We start from the raw sequence: 19,745 nt of genomic DNA, 5'->3' as shown, positions 1-19,745 counted from the left end.
AAAGAAAGCCCCTGTCAAAGTAAATGTTAATGTGCCCATTAACGGGCGCACATTAAATAACCAGACCTCTGGTTAATTAAAAAAAAATTCCCCCAATTACCCCCAAAATAAAGTGTACATATCCTTTATAAAAATATGAGCATCTTTTTTTTTAAAATTAAATATTATTGCACAAAGCAGTTATAAGGGAATAAAGGGAGCGGATGTGGGGTGTTAGAAAAAAACAGCACTGAAAAGTGCCTTTACATTGCGGTCTATGGGCACTGTGTTTAAACTTGAAATATATATGTATATGCTTATATGCTTATACACATATAAACACATAAATATATATATATATGTATGTTCATATACAAATATATTTAAACTTTGCTGCTTATCGCTGCACAACTTATTTGGAGCCTATGGAAGTGCACTCTTATGAGCGCAAAGCTTGCTACAATGCGAAGGCGAGGTCACGTTCGCATTGCGCTTAACCTCTTATACCACATTTGCCTGCACTGGTATTACGAGTGGAGTACAAATATTGTGCTCGCGAAAACGCAATTTTGCGCTCCACTCATAATCTGTCCCTTAATATGGTGTCTTTTTATTGTAATATTTCTTAAAAATAAACGCATTTTCTAAAAGTGCTTGGTATGCTGAAAAAGACATAATTTGTGTTTCGATCGCTTGCAGAAAATGCACTGAAACTGAACTTGTAATATGAGCGGTAAGCCCGATGATTGCAAACCCTCGCGATATACCCCTTATCGCAATGGCGGAAATGATTGTGCTCCACTTGTAACTAGCCCAATGTAAGCAATTAAACATAATAAAATGTGTTTTATATGAAAAGGTTGTCTTTAAAAGTTAAACTCGTGTTGACTCCTCAAGCATGAAAAACAAATATGGATTTAGTAAGCAAAGAACATCTGTTTTACAAACATAAAAGCTGTAATTTAAAATACCGTCTTATAGATGTTACAAAGAAAATTGTTCCAGCATTATGTGTTAGAAGCACACAACTAGAAAACATACTCAAACACAGATTTGTTTCAAGTTTGAGCCTTAATATATGTTGCTAGATTTAAAGGGATACTGAACCCAATTTTTTTCTTTCGTGATTCAGATAGAGCATGCAATTTTAAGCAACTTTCTAATTTACTCCTATTATCAATTTTTTTAGTTCTCTTGCTATCTTTATTTGAAAAAGAAAGTTCAGAACCCTGGACTGCACTTGTTTAGTGGTGGATGAATTTATCCACCAATCAGCAAGAACAACCCAGGTTGTTCACAAAAAATGGATCGGGATCTACACTTACATTCTTACTTTTCAAAAAAAGATACCAAGAGAATGTAGAACATTCTCTAATAGAAGTAAATTAGAAAGTTTCTTAAAATGGCATGCTCTATCTGAATCACAAAAGAAAGAATTTGGGCTCGGTGTCCCTTTAATAAAAAAATAAATACAATATTCTGAAATCAGATTTTTTTTTTTACAAATGTCTCTTAGAATATTATTACCCACATTTCTTATTTCTATTGAAAATATCAGTAAAATGTATTTTGAACTTTTTTGGATATGTTAATAATAATAATATTGCAATTGAATTAAAGAATTGCTCCAATATTTTGAAATAGGCGCAAACTGTACATTAACTGTACATTAACCATACACACATTATCAAAGTAAACAAACATGAAAAAATATGTAAAATATAATTTTACCTCAGACATATCAATGTGTATATACATAGTGTGTGTGTGTATGTATATATATATATATATATATATATATATATATATATATATATATATATATATATATATATATATATATATATATATATATATATATATATATATATATATATAAAATTTATTTATATACATACTGGTGGACATCTAAACGCTGTACTACTATCTAGGGGCATAATATAGCAGTAAGTTCAGGACATGCTATTGATTAGCTGTCTGGGTTCCTAAGCAAGTGCCTAGTTTGCTTATTCCTAAACACCACCGATAGTGCTGAGTTTGTTCCCTTGCAATGTGGAGCCAGGTGGTCACTCTGTGCAGACCCTCTCTTTAATGACCCCCTTGTCTAAGTCTTTTCACTCCCCCACTGTCTAAATGGTGGGAATATCTTCTTTAGCTGTTCACAGTATCCCCTGAATGCTATTGTCACACAGTGTGAGAGAATGATGGGGCTGCAGGGACATGTCAGAGCCTACTGACCTCTGCCTGCAAGGTCTCAGCCTGCCCCTGGGGGCAGCCCTGTGTCAGCCTTCCTCTCCCTCCCTTTACACCTTTGCCAATGTCCTCTTCAGACCTCCCCCTTAAGAATCTGCTGCATCTTAAAAAGCAAACAAGACTGGTGGCTGGGGAGGGGGAGACCCCAGGCAGCAGGGGATGTGTCTGCTAGAGCAAGAGGGCAGGGGGAGGAGAGGAACTGGTCTGCAAGTGTAGGGAAGGTAACGTGCATAGAAGCTGCTGCTACTCAAATCCCGCACTGCACTTTGAGGACTTGCTGCTGTAATTGCACCCTGTCCTGTCAGGACGCCCCAGAGGTAAGTCTTATACTGTCAGTCACTCTGCTGCAGGAGTAGCCTGTGCTGCTTGTATACATGAAGCTCTACACGTGCTGTGTATGGGCAGCAGAAGTAACAATTTCCCTGGAATACAAGGTCACTAAGTCATTTATGTCAGGGGCTCTGTACATGTGCAACTAAGGTGACCACAAATACTTCCACATGAGCTGCTAATGCACTGACACATTTGCAGTGCTAATACTTATATGGCAATACAATATGTTTTTATACATAAGATACTTCATACACCACATGTATGTTTATGGAACAATGACTATAAAAATACATATGTTCCTGCCCTATGCAAATTGCTAGGTGTAAGCATTCATATTATATATATTAATATATATTAGTAATGCTGTTCATTTATAGATTTTATACATACACGTGTGTATCTTTCTATCTATATATATATACTGTATATCTATATATATATTAGACTCCATAGTAAGTAAAATAGTATAACTGTTTAATGGAAACTTTTAAACTATTGTATTTGTTTTAATCTTTTGTCTCAATCAGCAATGCAGCAGTGTTTTATGTATAGAGTGTTGGAATGTAGAAAATATAGATTTTAATAACTTATACGTTATCAGTTGGCAATATTGAGACATTATATTGTGGTAATAAACTGGTGTTGCTTTTGCTTTTATAGATTTCTCAATTTAAAATAATTATTTTTTCTTTCATGATTCAGATAGAGCATGTAATTGTTAACAACTTTCCAATTTACTTATTATCTTATTTGCATTGTTCTCTGTATCCTCTGTTGAAAAGCATATCTAGGTAGGCATAGGAGCAGCAATGCACTACTGGGAGTTAGCTGCGGATTGGTGGCTGCACATAAGTCTCTTTGTCATTGGCTAACCAGATGTGTTAAGCTAGCTCACAGTAGTGCATTGCTGATCCTTAAACAAAGGGTACCAAGAGAATGAAGTAAATTTGAGAATACAGGTAAATCGAAAAGTTGTATAAAATTGTATTCTCTATCTGAATCATAAAAGAACAATTTGAGGTTTTATATTTCTTTAAATAAATGGATATCCAGCTTACCTAGGCTTCTACTTAATCTACTGTTATACCTGAAAAGCCCTTTTCACCATAACACAAACATGACAACAAATAAAACCCACCATATATCTGAACGATCAGTAATTAAAAATAGGAAAGCATTTTTTAAAGATAATTCAAAAAGGCAAAGCATACTGCAATATTACTGGTCACTGACACCCACATATATTTGTGGACATGAATACATCAAAATGAATTGTATTCAACTAATAGTTTAATTCTTCCTTTAATAGACAAACTCCAGCTATTTTGTTAAACAACCTGATTATTAACGTTACTTCTATTAAAATAAAGAAGTTTAAAATCCAGTAATATGCTTTGTTTAGTCAAACCCCCTGCCAAATTTTGCATAAAAAATATTGCCACAGAAATAAACACCTATCTCCTGAAAACAGGTTATGCAGTGACAGTTCCATTGTTTTGGGTTTTGTCCCAACATCTGAGAATTACTAAATCACTGAAAACACTAATGGTACTACTTGACTCTATCAAAATCACACTATAGAATCTCTATGGAAGTTATATGTGTTTAGGGCAGCCTCTCTGTATGTATTTTTTTATTTGTTTCTACCTTTATGGAATACATTCTTACTAATCATTCAAAATTAAACAAAAAACATATAGAAATCATATCAGGTCACAAGTGTGGATGCTTGACAAGGGTATATAATGCAAAGTGTCCAAAATGTCGTAGTTTAGGTTCAGGAATATTGTGTTGTGTATAAAAAGTGCATATATACTGAGTTAGAAACATATTTTTCAAGTTTTCAAAATATATATAAAAACATATATAAATAAATATAAAACAGGTGATAACATAATGATGAACTATGTGAATAATTTAAATAAATTAGGCTAACAATGCCAACCAAAGAGATAACTACGGATTTTCCATGACTGGAATGCATTTCCTATGTGCAGTACAGTTTCCATATCTTGATGAATAATGTTGTCTTTGCTTTAAAGGGACATTCAACACTTAGTGTAACAGGTTTTAATATTGTAAATTAAGAAACGGAGGTCCGCCTACACTATACCACTCCTCCCTTGCCGCCTTGCTTCTGTCCTAATCAGCGGCGCTAACTACTCTAATACCCGGTCAATATGGATGCCGAACTCCCCCCACTATTACGTAGCTGCCTTCTTCTTAAACTGATAAGCAAATCAGAATCCAGTCCTCGGACTGAAATTGCACGCGCGTGCAATTTCAGTCCGAGGACTGGATTCTGATTTGCTTATCAGTTTAAGAAGAAGGCAGCTACGTAATAGTGGGGGGAGTTCGGCATCCATATTGACCGGGTATTAGAGTAGTTAGTGCCGCTGATTAGGACAGAAGCAAGGCGGCAAGGGAGGAGGGGTATAGTGTAGGTGGACCTCCGTTTCTTAATTTACAATATTAAAACCTGATACACTAAGTGTTGAATGTCCCTTTAATTTTATGTACTCTGGTCCTGAAACAATCAAATGTTAGATATGTAATGTGTCCCTGTTTTTTTTAGAATGATCATGTTTAATAAACAGTTAGCTCTCTGAAATATGATATATCAATTTTGGATTTGAAATCAGTGTTTCATGTAATGTTTTTATTAGAGGGATTTTAGTTACAGTTTGTATTTTTTTATTTTTTTTCCTGATGGGGTTTATTTGTCATCTCTTAGTATATTTAGGGTAAAAACACACAGGGACCTTTCAAGAGTGATGCACAATATTCAGGTTAGAGGATGGTAGTAGTGACAGGTGGTATTTCTCATGTGGCATGTAGGTTTGAAAAATTCGGAGAATCATAGCTTCTTAAAGGGACAGTCTAGACCCAATACATAATTTTGATGACTTATTGTTACATACCAGCAACATACAACTGGTCCCACATCTATAAGCTTGTAAGAAGTACATGAAACATTTAAATATTCATTGTTTGATAGGAGCTGAAAATGGCCGCTAATCTCCGCCCAGCATTGCATGTATATTTTGGTATGTTACGTTTCTCCAATCACAATCGACTTAAAGGATCACTGTAAGCTAATATAAACTACACTGTTTAAATTTTTACTATCTTAAAAAAGCACATTTTCAATAAGACGTCATTACTAAATATTTACCTGATTGCTGTAATTGGCGTTTTTAAAAATAAACCGTGGTTTGAATATGGCGCCGAAATTTCCCACTGTGCATGCGCTAGATTGCGCATCGTCAACGTCACTATCTTCCAGACCGGCTCCAACATTGTAGACCCAATATATATCGATCTTACACAATTAGATCCGGCAGCTCATTGACAGGTAAAGTATTCAGCGTAGAAAGACTGGAGAGCCTATAGCATCGATTTAGATCTCAAATGGGCATGCGTTATTTCCATCTTGATGTTGGTAATTGCGGCGTCAGTAGTAACGAATAGGCATGCGCTATTGGTGCCGATTTTGTGCGCATGAAAATGGGGAACAGTTCTAATGATAATTATATGCATAAACTTAGAATCCTAGTGGTTCTTGATTAAATACACGTACGTCAAAAAAATAATGGGCTGGATATAATGACGTCATCGTTAAAAAATAAAATTTGCTTTTCTAAGTAAATGAGGCTTCGATTTCCAAGACTTATAGGTCGGTAAGTTTACTTTAATACATGGTTGTTAGAATATGTGTTTTGGTTAGACAAAATCGGGCAGACGTTTGTAATCCTTTAAATAAGTTTTCCTACTCGCGCATGCTAATTTTTACATGTGTAATTTGAAATAGCTAACTGAAAAATATTAAATGTGCACTGCTAAACTGTCAAACAAGAAAACAGCTAACTGGACAAGAAGAAAGCTGTGGGCGGAGCTTGTCGGTTATTTTCGGCTTCTAACAAACAATCATAAATTCAAAGTTTCATGTAGTTCTTACAATCTTATAGATGTGGAACTCATCGCAAGATGCTTATCTGCTATTTAACAATAAGTAATAAATAATAAGTACTGGGTCTAGACTGTCCCTTTAAATGTATTTTATCATCTAACCTGTTGTGTTAACATAATAAAGAGTTTGTGGACAAAAATGTAAATACTTATTACTGGTGACTAAAAGACTAAAAATAACATTGAACAGACAGAAAACTGTACACATTACAAAAAAAATAAAATAAAATACTTTTTGTAAATAATTATATGTTGCAGGCACACTTATAACTCTTCGGAAGTCTGTATTTCACACCCACAAATTATTTAAACACATAGGTAAAGTCTTACACAGGATCCACAAGCATTTCAAGGCCTGAGTTGGTGCAGTTTCATGACCCACGAAATTCACATGCACAGTTCTTACATTCTTATGCCCATCTTGGTACTGGGGAGGGAGAGATATTGCCAAGTGGAGGACTATTGTATATTTTTGTGGAGAATATTTACCATAGACATGGGGGGGAAATTTGACTTTTTCATTAAAATCTCAGCATAGAAATGTTAATGAAGATGATTCACAAAAATACAACTTTGGTTTTCCTGAGCACAGAAAGTAAATATTTTCTGCACTCATGGTCCTTTCCCTAAACCTTGAGATACCAAGATTATGAAGGTCTTAGAATAAACTGAGGTTGTGTGTTTACTGTAGGAATGTCAGTGAGGAAAACAAATTCAGACAACACTGTATTTCATAAAGTATTAATTGCATGGATGTGCACTTCAAGACTTGTGGTGTATATTGCAGGTTTGGCCAATGTTTTTCCCTTACTGACCTTTTCCATACATGAGTGGACTGTTGTACCAACATAAAATAGTTAAAGGGACACTAAAGTCAAAATAAACTTTTATTATTCAGAAAGAACATGCAGTTTGAAGACACTTTCCAATTTACTTCCATTATCAAATTTTGCACAGTCTTTTTATATGCAAACTTTTTGGGAAACAAGATCCTACTGAGCATGTGCACAAGCTCACAGGGTATACGTATACTAAACTGTGATTGGCTGATGTTTGTCACATGACACAGGGGGCCGGAAAATGGTACAAAAAAATATTTGGTCAGAAAAAATCTACTGCTTAAAGAGACACTAAACCCTGCTTCAAGGGACAATAAACCCATTTTTTTTTTCTTTCATGATTCAGATAGAGCATGAAATTTACTCCTATTATCAATTTTTCTTTGTTCTCTTGCTATCTTTATTTTAAAAGCAGGAATGTAAATCTTAGCAGCCAGCCCATTTTAGGTTCAGCACCATGGATAGCGCTTGCTTATTGGAGGCTTACATTTCCCCACCAATAAGCAAGCATAACCCAGGTTCTCAACCAAAAATGTGCCGGCTCCTATGCATCACATTCCTGCTTTTTAAATAACGATAGCAAGAGAACGAAGAAAAATTGATAATAGGAGTAAATTAGAAAGTTACTTAAAATTGCATGCTCTGTCTGAATCATGAAAGAAAAAAAATGGGTTTAGTGTCCTTTTAACATAAATGTATTTAAAGTAACATAGTAACATAGTAGATAAGGTTGAAAAAAGACTGAAGTCCATCGAGTTCAACCTATACAAATCTAAAATACTTACAAAAAGTTCCAGTTAAGCTTAAATAACCCCATTAAAATGTGACCCATTTAATGCTAGCAATCATATCCATGAATTTTGTTTATATACAGAAATTTATCCAGACTATTTTTAAATATATCTATGGTATTGGCATTCACTACCTCCTTTGGTAATGAGTTCAACAATTTTATTGCTCTTACAGTGAAAAAACGTTTCCGTTGCAGGAGATTAAATCTCCTTTCCTCCAACCTTAAATTATGACCTCTTGTCAGAAACAATTTTCTTGGAATAAACAGAGCTTCTGCCATCTCTGTATATGGGCCTTGAATATATTTATATAAAGTAATCATGTCACCTCTCAAGCGCTTTTTTTCTAAAGAGAACAGACCCAGTTTGGCTAGCCTCTCCTCATAGGTTAATTTCTCCAATCCCCTTATTAGCTTTGTGGCCCTTCTCTGAACTTTTTCTAGTTCTGCAATATCTTTTTTAGCAATCGGTCCCCAGAACTACACTCCAAACTCAAGGTGAGGTCTTACCAGGGCTTTATATAATGACAGAATTATGCTTTCCTCCCTTGAATCAATGCCTCTTTTAATACATGCTAGTATCTTATTAGCCTTTGAAGCCGCTGCCCTGCATTGTGCACTCATCTTTAGCTTGTTATCTATTACTACTCCCAAATCCCTTTCCTCCTGTGTTTGGCTAAGTCTTGTCCCATTTAAAAAATACGTAGCCTGCTTATTTTTACTTCCAAAATGTACAACCTTGCATTTTTTCGTATTAAATCTCATTTTCCATTCACTTGCCCATAGTTCTAATTTTAGCAAATCCCTTTGTAAAGAGAGTTTGTCCTGCTCTGACCTAATGACCTTACTTAACTTAGTATCATCTGCAAAAATAGAGATTTCGCTATTTAATCCTTGCTCCAAGTCATTTATAAAAATATTAAAGAACAGGGCCCAGTACTGATCCCTGGGGGACGCCACTGATTACCTTTGTCCAATCTGAGTATGATCCATTTACTACTACTCGTTGTTCCCTATCTTTTATCCAGTTATTTATCCATGAGCTAACATTTTCAGCTATTCCCAGTCCCTTAATTTTGTGCATTAATCTCTCATGTGGCACTGTATCAAATGCCTTTGCAAAATCTAAGTATATCACATCAACTGATTCCCCTTTATCTATATTTTTACTTACTTCCTCGTAGAATCTAATTAGATTAGTTTGACATGATCTATTTCTCCTAAAGCCATGCTGATTAGAACTCATAATCTTGTTTACACGAATATGCTCATCAATATAATCCCTTATAATCCCTTCAAATATCTTCCCCACTATTGATGTCAGACTAACTGGTCTATAGCTTCCTGGATCATCCCTGCTTCCCTTTTTGAAGAGTGGCACCACATCAGCTTTACGCCAATCCTGGGGTACCATGCCTGAGGAATAATGAGTCTTGAAAAATTAAGAGTAAAGTTCCCTTAACACCCTTGGGTGTATTCCATCTGGGCCTGGAGTTTTATTTAACTTAATATTTTCCAGTTTTTTCCTGATATCCTCTAAACAAAACCCAGTTAGTGGTATGGACTGGCATGTTCTATTCTGTTCCAAAGTATCATTCAATGGTTCCTCTCTTGTGTATACTGAAGAAAAAAACTGGTTTAGTACCTCAGCCTTCTCCCTGTCATTATTTATCATGCTACCCTCCATGCATGTACCTATATTATCCTTCTTAGATTTTTTGCTATTTATGTACTTAAAGAACCTTTTAGGGTTAGACTTAGAATCCTTGGCAATTATATTCCTTATAAATATTGTATGCTGAGTCTGTACTATTTTCTTTTAATAATTTAAATGCCCTACGTTTTTTCCTAATTTCTCTTAACACATTTTTATTTAGCCATAACGGCTTAGTTTTTTAATTTTTATTTTTATAACCATATGGTATGTGTTGATATGTATATTTATTTAACAAATTTTTAAATATTATCCATTTGTCCTCTGTATTTTTATTAGAAAATACATTGTCCCAATTTATATTACTTAATGATTTCCTTAAATCGTTGAATTTTGCTTTCTTGAAATTAAAAGTCTTAGTTAAACCTTTAAGACACTGCTTATGAAAAGAGATTTCAAATGTGACCATGTTATGATCACTGTTACCCAAATGTTCTTTAACTTCTATGTTTGATATTATATCTGTATAGTTTGATAGCACTAAATCCAATATAGCTTTACTCCTAGTTGGCTCCTCTATTAATTGTGACAAGAAGTTATCCCTGAGAACATTTAAAAATCTATCCCCCTTAGCTGAATTACTAGTTTTATTGGCCCAGTTTATATCAGGGTAGTTAAAATCTCCCATAATTACAGCACTGTTATTAGCAGCCTTACCTATTTGGATAAGTAGTTGAGTTTCCTCCGGGTCACTAATGTTGGGAGGCTTGTAGCATGTTCCTAGTAATATTTTTTTAGGATTTTTCCCCCCACTCTTTATTTCAACCCACAGGGTCTCTACATTGTCACTTGTATCATAAATATCTTCCCTTATTGCAGCAATAGAAAGGTGTGTGTGTGTGCCTGTGTATGTCTGTGTGTGTGTTGCGCTTGCGTGTGTATGTGTATAACTCGGCGTGTGTATGTGTATAACTCAGTGTGTGTATCTGTCTGTGACTGTATGTGTATGTGTGTCTGTGTGTGTGTTGCGCTTGCGTGTGTATGTGTATAACTTGGCGTGTGTATGTGTATAACTCAGTGTGTGTATCTGTCTGTGACTGTATGTGTATGTGTGTTTGTGTGTGTGTTGCGCTTGCGTGTGTATGTGTATAACTCGGCGTGTGTATGTGTATAACTCAGTGTGTGTATCTGTCTGTGACTGTATGTGTATGTGTGTTTGTGTGTGTGTTGCGCTTGCGTGTGTATGTGTATAACTCGGCGTGTGTATGTGTATAACTCAGTGTGTGTATCTGTCTGTGACTGTATGTGTATGTGTGTTTGTGTGTGTGTTGCGCTTGCGTGTGTATATGTATAACTCAGCGTGTGTATGTGTATAACTCAGTGTGTTTATCTGTGTGTGACTGTATGTGTATGTGTGTTTGTGTGTGTGTTGCGCTTGCGTGTGTATATGTATAACTCAGCGTGTGTATGTGTATAACTCAGTGTGTGTATCTGTCTGTGACTGTATGTGTATGTGTGTTTGTGTGTGTGTTGCGCTTGCGTGTGTATGTGTATAACTCGGCGTGTGTATGTGTATAACTCAGTGTGTGTATCTGTCTGTGATTGTATGTGTATGTGTGTTTGTGTGTGTGTTGCGCTTGCGTGTGTATGTGTATAACTCGGCGTGTGTATGTGTATAACTCAGTGTGTGCATCTGTCTGTCACTGTATGTGTATGTGTGTTTGTGTGTGTTTTGTGCTTGCGTGTGTATGTGTATAGCTCAGTGTGTGTATGTGTATAACTCAGTGTGTGTATCTGTCTGTGACTGTATGTGTATGTGTGTTTGTGTGTGTGCTGCGCTTGCGTGTGTATGTGTATAACTCGGCGTGTGTATGTGTATAACTCAGTGTGTGTATCTGTCTGTGACTGTATGTGTATGTGTGTTTGTATGTGTGTTGCGCTTGCGTGTGTGTGTATAACTCGGCGTGTGTATGTGTATAACTCAGTGTGTGTATCTGTCTGTGACTGTATGTGTATGTGTGTTTGTGTGTGTGTTGCGCTTGCGTGTATATATGTATAACTCATTGTGTGTATCTGTCTGTGACTGTGTGTGTATGTGTCTGTGTGTGTGTTGCGCTTGCGTGTGTATGTGTATAACTCAGTGTGTGTATCTGTCTGTGACTGTATGTGTATGTGTGTTTGTGTGTGTGTTGCACTTGCGTGTGTATATGTATAACTCGGCGTGTGTATGTGTATAACTCAGTGTATGTATCTGTCTGTGACTGTATGTGTGTGTTTGTGTGTGTGTTGTGCTTGCGTGTGTATGTGTATAACTCAGTGTGTGTATCTGTCTGTGACTGTATGTGTATGTGTGTTTGTGTGTGTGTTGCGCTTGCATGTGTATGTGTATAACTCAGTGTGTGTATCTGTCTGTGTATGTGTGTTTGTGTGTGTGTTGCGCTTGCGTGTGTATGTGTATAACTCGGCGTGTGTATGTGTATAACTCAGTGTGTGTATCTGTCTGTGACTGTATGTGTATGTGTGTCTGTGTGTGTGTTGCGCTTGCGTGTGTATGTGTATAACTTGGCGTGTGTATGTGTATAACTCAGTGTGTGTATCTGTCTGTGACTGTATGTGTATGTGTGTTTGTGTGTGTGTTGCGCTTGCATGTGTATGTGTATAACTCAGTGTGTGTATCTGTCTGTGTATGTGTGTTTGTGTGTGTGTTGCGCTTGCGTGTGTATGTGTATAACTCGGCGTGTGTATCTGTCTGTGACTGTATGTGTATGCTTGTGTGTGTGTTGCGCTTGCGTGTGTATGTGTATAACTCGGCGTGTGTATGTGTATAACTCAGTGTGTGTATCTGTCTGTGACTGTATGGGTATGTCTGTGTGTGTGTTGCGCTTGAGTGTGTATGTATATAACTCAGTGTGTGTATCTGTCTGTGACTGTATGTTTGTGTGTGAACATTTATTTTGGAAATGCCATAGAAAATTCACATTACTCCCAGACCAAAACATATTACGGCTAGAAAGGGCCTAAAACATGGGGGTGGGGGGTGGGGGGAGGGTGCGGAGAGGTGTAGATGGGAGTTAGAATTTTGAGTGCCTAGGATAGCACAAAACTCAATGACACTGGATTGAGTTTTACCAGACATGTCTATCATAAAACAATCTTTTATCTGAGGGAAATTACTCACCAGCACTATTGGTCATTAGTAGTGTAACACATGTATAAACTACTGTGTTCACAAAAAACATAAACTATAGACTTGTAATCCCTGTTCAAAAGTGCATGCGGTATGGATTGCATTCTAGAGAAGTTTATGCGCTATACTACTTGTTTATTTTGTCTATGGGATTCATGGGGTTAAAGAAGGGGTATATACTTTCTGGTAGTAAAAACAGAAGGTTGTTCATACTTCAAAATAGAATTTGGGGGCTCCAGGAGAAGTCTCCAAATTTTGAACGTGACCCCATTTTAAGCTGTTAATGATGATAAGAGATACCAAAGTAAATTTTACCCTGCAAAAAAACAAACAAATTACAGTCTAAATGACAAAAAGCAGATAACTATAATATGATATAATGTGTCACTCAAAGCTAAATTCTTTTTAATGACAAGTAACATGTTAATGTATTTTTTAATGTCCAGTAAAATGTTGCCATTTTAGGAAGCATTTTTGGCATAAATAAAAAATACAAAAAGCTGATTTATGCACCAAGTTTGTTTAGACCGGATAAGCACTAACATTATGTCCTCAACACCTCATAACAATCCAACAGCTTCATTCATTTCCTGTGTTCTTTGCTACCAAAATACAAATTCCTTCTCATTTGCAAAAAGACATAAATACACATTCCCCAACATATGCAGCACTGGCAGTGAAAGTAAAACATTTTATCATTTGAGAATACCTTTTTGTCCATAATCATTTAGTTTCACTTATTCTGACATAAAAGTCTTCACAGATTATATTAAATGAACGAATAACAAAATGATCACTTAATATAGTTTACATTTTACATTAAAACATTATCAGTCCATATGCATATGCCATCAACACAGCAATAGGTCATAAACACTGCATATAAACAAATACAGGTGGCCCTCGTTTTACAACAGTTCAATTTACACCGTTTCAGAATAACAACCTTTTTTTCCAGTCATGTGACTGCTATTGAAAAGCATTGAGAAGCAGTGCATTTATTAAAATAGCCAGTAGGTGGAGCTGTCCGCTTGTGTTGCAGCAAAGCCAAGCAAGCTTAAATTAATCAGTTTAACCAGACCTGAGCTATCGAGCAGATTTCAAAGGAACAAGATCTTCCTGTCTATAAATCAGTCCAGATTGGAATGCATAGAAAGAACTGTTTGCAGAAAAATGCAAGTGAAGTCTTTGTTGTGTGATTATTTTATTAGGTTTATAATGCTGTTTAGCAATTTTTTTTGTTCATTTAACTTAGTTTAATGATATATTCTGTGTTGTGTGATTATTTTATTAGGTTTTTAATGCTGTTTAGCATTTAAAGTCTTCGTTTCAAAGCTTTCAAAATTATGTATTAGGTGTTACTTATGACAATTTTGAGAGGGGTTTGAAACCTAACTCCCTGACTTCCCATTGACTTACATTATAAACTGGGTTTCAATTTACAACGGTTTCGATTTACAACCATTCTTTCTGGAACCTAACCCCGGCGTAAACTGAGGGCTACCTGTATATATTATTTGGGAATGTTATTGCTGTATACCTGATAAAATAATATGCACATTTAAAGTTGTTTCCGTATTGATATTAAAGAGCATTAAACGATTAGATCATTAGGTTTTAAAAACAAATGTTAAATCCTTTTTTCCAAGTGTTTGTAAATTTGAAGTAAATTGACTGAGCAATTTTGGTGTTATTTTCAGAAAAAGTAAAGGTCTTAAAGGGATATGAAACCCACATTTTTATTTCATGATTCAGATAGAGCAGGCAATTTTAAGCAACTTTCTAATTTACTCCTGTTATCAATTTTTCTTGGTATCTTTATATGAAAATCAATCATTTAGGCTTAGGAGCCGGCCCATTTTTGGTTCAGCACTTGGGTAGCAAAACGTGCAGCAAAATATATATTTAAAATTATTTTTGAAATTCGACATGCAGCTAAATTTTATAATCTAGAAAGGTTTTTTTTTAATGAAAAATGGACAGTGATTGCTGAGATATAAAGGTTCAGAAACATAATTTAAGACATACTAAGTAACAATGTGGCAGCAATATTTAACACAGAAATGGAGTACACTTTCAAACCAAACTGGGTACACATACCATGATCCAGCAAAACTCACAGCCCTGGAGAGTGCATTCCATCTCCATGTTTTGTATGTGTCTAGGGAAATTACAAAGGGCCTATGTCACCCTTGTTTGTATCTCAGTGTACTTGGTTGAAGGCATTCATTGTGTGGCTATAGGTTGAGACCTACAGCCACACATTTGGCCAAATGCTGTAACTATTCCATTTTGCTTTTAATCTAGTTGTGTGCTTGCAAGAGATTGCCAGACTTTCTATGATATATATATAGGCTATATATATATAGGCTTACCAGACGTACCCGTTTGACAGCTGGACTCTTAGGCTTACATGCTAAGGGGGTTCAGGGGATAGCAATGGAGGAGAGGAACTGGTTTAAGGAAGGTTAGTGTAGGTTGTATGCATCCCTGAACAGTAGAGTCTTTAAGCAGCGCTTGAAGCTTTCAAAACTAGGGGAGAGTCATGTGGAGCGAGGCAGTGAGTTCCACAAGATGAGAGCAAGTCTGGACAAGTCCTGTAAACGGAAGTGTGAGGAGGTAACAAGAGAGTAGGAGAGTAGAAGGTCCTGAGCAGAGCGAAGGGGACGGGAGGGAGAGTATCTGGAGACAAGGTCTGAAATATAGGGGGAAGCAGTGCAGCTGAGGGCTTTGTATGTCAGAATGAGAATTTTATGTTTAATCCTAGAGGCAAGAGGAAGCCAGTGAAGGGATTGGCAGAGAGGTGCAGCAAATGAAGAGCGACGTGTAAAGGAAGATGAGCCTGGCAGAGGCATTCATTATGGATTGTAAAAATGAGCTAGGCGGCAGCTGGGGAGACCAGAGAGGACAGAGTTGCAGTAATCGAGGCAGGAGTGAAAGAAAGATCTGAGTCAAATGTGACCCCAAGACATCGGGCATGCGGGGTAGGGGTAATGATGGAGTTGTCGACAATTATTGAGAGATTGGGGTGGAGATTTTGGAAGAAGGGGGGAAAATAAGGAGCTCAGTTTTGAAGAGATTTAGCTTGAGGTAGTGAGAGGACATCCAGGAAGAGATGTGAGAAAGACAGTTAGTGACACGGGTTAGCAAGGAAGGAGATAGGTCTGGTGCAGAGAAGTAGATTTGGGTGTCGGTGGCATACAAATGTTATTGGAAACCGTGGGACTTAATTATGGAACCTGATGATGACGTGTAGATTGAGAAGAGAAGGGGACCGAGGACAGAGCTTTGAGGTACCCCGAAAGAAATTGGTAACGGGGCAGAGGAGGCCCCAGAGAAGGCTACACTAAAGGTACGGTTTGACATTAGCCTCCAATCAATGAGCATTCTGCCCCTGCTCTTCAACTACTGACTGTTCATTCTGTTTTATTACTAAAATCTGGTCATGAACACAGACCAGCAGTTTAATGCTTCCATATCACAGTACCTACCTCCATCCCTGTGCAATTGCAGGGCTTTTATGTGTCTTCTTATGTGCACCATGCTGTTGCATTGGTCATACTAATGAAAATTAACACTGAGAACACAAATGCCAAAATGTATATTGTTCAATATAATATAATTCCTCTATATATATAAAAATACTAATTTGCATAGCCATATCCTCACCATCTCTGAGTAGTTTCTGTTTTAACTTCTGACTTTTCCAACCCTAGTTACTTTTATAAAACTGAATGATCTAGTGCCACTTATTGATACCTTCTTTTCCAGTCACAGCCTATTTTTAAAGAGATTAAATGATGCATTTGTGAGTTTTTTTAAAATTAGTTCAGATCGGCAATCACCACACCCCCTTGACACACCCCTGACCACACACCCACTGGCACAGCGCCAGGTGGTCCCAGTTTCACCTCTAAAAATTATGGTAAGCATATATATATATATATATATTTGGAATTAGGCTGCACACACTACATACATATACACTCTGTGGGGAGTTAATTAGGTACACATTTCTAATTCTGGCATTGATTCAGCAAAGTGCTGGAAGCATTCCTTATTGATTCTTGTCACTGTTGATATGATAGCATCACACAGTTGCTGCAGATTTGTCAGGTGCATATTCATGCTGCAAATCTCCCATTTCACCACATTCCAAAGGTACTCTAGGGACTGGGGAGGCCATTGGAATACATTAAATTTATTGTCATGGGTATTGATAGACTGTGGCTATAAAGGGATGCACAGGGTCAGCAACAATATGTCTGTTTAAATGATGCTTTAAGCAGCCTAATATGTGCCACACATTTACACCTCCAGACTCAACCTTTGACACAAGGCAGGATCAATTCATGGATTCATGTTTTTTACTCTACATTCTCACCCTTCCATTTGCATGTTGTAGCAGAAATTGAGATTGGTCAGACCTGCCAACATTTTCCAATCTTCTGCTGTACAGTTTTGTTGAGCCTATATGTCCAGGAGTGGAATGTTGTGTCTTCTGCTGTACAGTTTTGTTGAGCCTATGTCCAGGAGTGGAATTTTGTGTGTTCTGATGTACTGTTTTAGTGAGGCTATGTCCAGGAGTGGAATGTTGTGTCTTCTGCTGTACAGTTTTGGTGAGCCTATGTCTTGGAGCGGAATGTTGTGTCTTCTGCTGTACGGTTTTAGTGAGCCTATGTCCAGGAGTGGAATGTTGTGTCTTCTGCTGCACTGTTTTAGTGAGCCTATGTCCAGGAGTGGAATGTTGTGTCTTCTGCTGTACAGTTTTTTTGAGCCTATGTCCAGGAGTGGAATGTTGTGTCTTCTGCTGTACTGTTTTAGTGAGCCTATGTCCAGGAGTGGAATGTTGTGTCTTCTGCTGTACAGTTTTTTTGAGCCTATGTCCAGGAGTGGAATGTTGTGTCTTCTGCTGTACTGTTTTAGTGAGCCTATGTCCAGGAGTGGAATGTTGTGTCTTCTCCTGTACAGTTTTTTGAGCCTATGTCCAGAAGTGGAATGTTGTGTATTCTGCTGTACTGTTTTAGTGAGCCTATGTCCAGGAGTGGAATGTTGTGTCTTCTGCTGTACAGTTTTGGTGAGCCTATGTCCAGGAGTGGAATGTTGTGTCTTCTGCTGTACAGTTTTGGTGAGCCTATGTCCAGAAGTGGAATGTTGTGCCTTCTGCTGTACAGTTTTGGTGAGCCTATGTCCAGAAGTGGAATGTTGTGTCTTCTGATGTACAGTTTTGGTGAGCCTATGTCCAAGAGTGGAATGTTGTGTCTTCTGATGTACTGGAACATGTACATCTGTTTACCGAAAAGGAATGCCAATGTTCCACGAATAGTCGGTATTTGTTTAGGTTAAACGGGATGAATACCGAACAGCACAATCGCCGAATGTTCGTAATACAAAGTATTTTGAATATTTGAAACAAAACATTCGGCCAAACTGAAAATTTAGCCCGTTCACATGTCTATTTTATACTAACTTGACTGTGACTAACACATGACTGTGACTAGCCTTGTTGTCTGCAGCCCTGATTGGCTCCTCCAAATAAGGCAAGTGGTGGGTGGAGTTTGGCTATTAAAACCCAAATTGCTATTTCAACAAAAGTGTATTGTAATTACAACGTGTTTAGTGTCTATGAATAATATCTATAAATATGTGTTTATCTCTCCCTTCCTCCCTCTTTCCTTTCCTTCACCCTCCCTCTCCTCCTCACTCTCCCGCTCGCTCACTTATTTAATGTCACCACTATTAGATAAGCTTACAACACACAGTGACATGATATAGTATTTTAATGTAATATGCCCTTGGAGTCTATCTCTAGAAGCTGTGCAGTGTCGAAGCCTAAATAATAGTGTTATTGGCATTACACTTACTGATATGGTTTGAATAGAAGCAACATAAAAGAAAAAAATATCATAATTTTATATTTTTAGATTTTTCAAGAAGAACAAATTGTTTTAGTACAAATTCCAGCCCCGCTTCATTTACGTATTAATCAAAAGCCACTGAAGAATTCAGCAAGCATGTTTAGTATATTTTAATAAGGTTAAAGGGACAAGAAACTCAGATTTTTAATTTTTTAAATGCAGGGGTTAAACACATAGTTATTTGCAAACAATAATGCAATAATTAAAATGCTATAACACATTAGATCATTTTCATTTTGGACTTTTATGTCCCTTTAAAAGGACAGTATATACCTTGTAGCTACAAGACATTGCTGTTGTGTTGCTATAGAATAACATATTAGCCAAGTACATTTTTAAAACATATTAACATCATTTTACTGCAATTATTTATAAAACTCCACACACTATTTGCCTTATTTGGAGGAGCTTTAGGGCCCGATTTATCATCGGTCTGTCCGACATGATCCGCTCAGCGGATTATGTCCGACAGACATTGAAGAATGACGTCAGCATACGCTGTCGGCATTTATCAATGAACAAGCAGTTCTTGTGAACTGCTTGTGCAATGCCGCCCCCTGCAGATTCGCGGCCAATCTGCCGCTAGCAGGGGGTGTCAATCAGCCCGATTGTATAGGATCGGGCGGATTGATGTCCGCAGCCTCAGAGCATGTGGACTATTTATGGAGCAGCGGTCTTAAGACTGCTGCTTCATAACTTTTCCGGCGAGCCTGAAGGCTCACGCAGAAACAGGGCGTTCAAGCTCCATTCAGAGCTGGATAATTAGGCCCCTTAGTCTGTAGGCAACAAGGCTAGCCATGGTCATAAATATAGTATAAAGTAC

The 19,745-nt window shown here is 37.0% G+C and overlaps 1 protein-coding gene across 1 annotated transcript in view; it reads left to right on the top strand.

The window, feature by feature from the left end:
- The first annotated feature begins 2,432 nt into the window (after nt 1-2,432).
- Nucleotides 2,433-19,745, top strand: part of GREB1 (growth regulating estrogen receptor binding 1) — a 264,014-nt gene continuing 246,701 nt past the window's right edge. Inside the window, exon 1 of the mRNA XM_053709674.1 lies at nt 2,433-2,549. The gene's annotated coding sequence lies outside the window, so the exon portion shown is untranslated. The remainder of the gene's footprint in view (nt 2,550-19,745) is intronic.

Source organism: Bombina bombina, chromosome 4, assembly GCF_027579735.1.
Source record: "Bombina bombina isolate aBomBom1 chromosome 4, aBomBom1.pri, whole genome shotgun sequence".
NCBI classification, from domain to species: domain Eukaryota; kingdom Metazoa; phylum Chordata; class Amphibia; order Anura; family Bombinatoridae; genus Bombina; species Bombina bombina.
The sequence above is the reverse complement of the archived record's forward strand: the minus strand, read 5'-3'. Positions and strand labels throughout refer to the sequence as shown.